The 1,870-nt window shown below is 35.8% G+C and overlaps 1 pseudogene; it reads right to left on the minus strand.

Annotated features, from left to right (window-relative positions):
• Window positions 1–291: 291 nt before the first annotated feature.
• Window positions 292–1,811, minus strand: LOC124895603 (annotated as a pseudogene).
• Between the last annotated feature and the right edge of the window lie 59 nt (window positions 1,812–1,870).

Genomic DNA, 1,870 nt, shown 5'->3' on the forward strand with positions numbered 1-1,870 from the left:
AAATCCTTCTAAGCTTAAATAGATATACACTGATGAGGTAAAAAAACTATTTATCCAATCAAATCACTAATAAATTAATTAAATATAGATCACGATAAACGTGACTTGTAACTTGGTAAAAAGAGTTACTAACATAACATCATAAATGCACCTTCTGCATACGCTCTCTTGAGGGATTTCACGAGGTATTTTGTTGTTGTTGTTGTGTGAAAGCTCTTCATTGTCGTTATATATAACTTAAATCATGAGAATTAAGGCTAATTGGGGTCTTCGATCTAATTCAATGTACCATTTAGGATGAGATACAGTAAATAATTTCATTCTCTCTATCAAACTGGCTAATGTCAATGCACATTCGTAGCTCGATATCCACAACCATTATCGCGAAAAACTTAATTGACAACACGAACGGACATGATGTAGTCGACAAAAGTGACTATTTAGGTTGTTCTTTCAAATGATTTACTCGAGCACACGAAAAATACTTTGAACTTCTTGTGCTAGAGAACTGAACAAAGATAGAAAAGATTCAGATATACCCTCCGTTGTTGATCTTTGATGGTAGATACTCGTGTGACAAGAAAGTGAGCGAATATACGGACAATGCTTCAATCTCGAACTTAACTCCTTTGTACAACAGCAGCTCCAGTTCAAACCTTAAGGAGTGGAGAACATTCATGTGAATATTTTGACAACTTGGCGTTAACATTACTTTAGTAGTATGAAATTCTACCTCCATTTTGGCACTTCTCGTTGCAAATAACATCTATGTAACATTGCTTCGACTTTCCTCTTATCTGATAGGATTACACAACCAGTCATTTGTCAGTTTTTTTTTTCGATTCTTTGAAAAGCTATAATGAAATGAGACGATGAATGTGTGAGTTTTACCTTCTACAGTCAAAGGCAGGAGACATTGCTGTGGAATGCTGTAATTGTCGGAATCCTGGACAAATACTCCAAGCCATTGTATCTCAGAGACTTGTAGAAACGTTGCATCATAAGCCATTTGCTTCAAAACATCCGTAAATCAATCCGTCTAACCTAACTACTCTATACACTTTAACTTAAGTGGCTTGCGTAGATTACTATCAAGATAAAAATGAATGCTTGATAGCTTTTGATAGGAAAACGGTGAAGAATGTATCAGACTTTTCTTTTAGAAATGTGAATGTAAGTTTGAACTAATTAACTAAGGAAGTGTAGACTGTTACAGTGAAAAGGAGGAATATTAGCAACTTGATCACATGATAATAACACCACATTGAATAATCCTTACCAAAGAACCGAATTTGTATGTAGTTAAGATGTCAAAGCCATATGGATCACAATCTACCAGGCAGTACACAGGCAAATGCAGCTTGTCAATGAGGAGATGCAGAAACCTACCACAGGCAAGCAACGTGAAAAGACAGAAATATGATTAACTGAAGAAGGATTCATCTGCAACATGTGTGACAAGGTGAGAGCAATATGGGTCTAACCTCCTTGTGGGAACATCAGGATAACCCCTTCCCTGTTAAAAAGAAATTATGGAGCCAAATATGTGTGGGAATTTTCAGAAAACAAAAGATGCGTACTGTTATGACAATGCAACGGTTCCTCTTGCAAAACTGATCATTTGCTAGTCGCTGGAACACTGCATGACGAACAACAAATAGTGACCTTATTTATGAACTAGGAATACCTTTTATAGCCTTGATCTGCTTATGAATAGTTTTACCTGATTCCTTTTCCACAACTAAAACATATTGAGCAACACTAAGAATATCTTATTCAAGCATTAAGGGAGTAACAACTGCAGCTACGGTCTGAAAAAGCAATGAGCAAGTCATATAGTCAAAAACAGGATGTATTCAATAAAAAAGCA

The sequence above is a fragment of the Capsicum annuum genome, unplaced genomic scaffold (genome assembly GCF_002878395.1).
Source record: "Capsicum annuum cultivar UCD-10X-F1 unplaced genomic scaffold, UCD10Xv1.1 ctg83214, whole genome shotgun sequence".
NCBI lineage: Eukaryota > Viridiplantae > Streptophyta > Magnoliopsida > Solanales > Solanaceae > Capsicum > Capsicum annuum.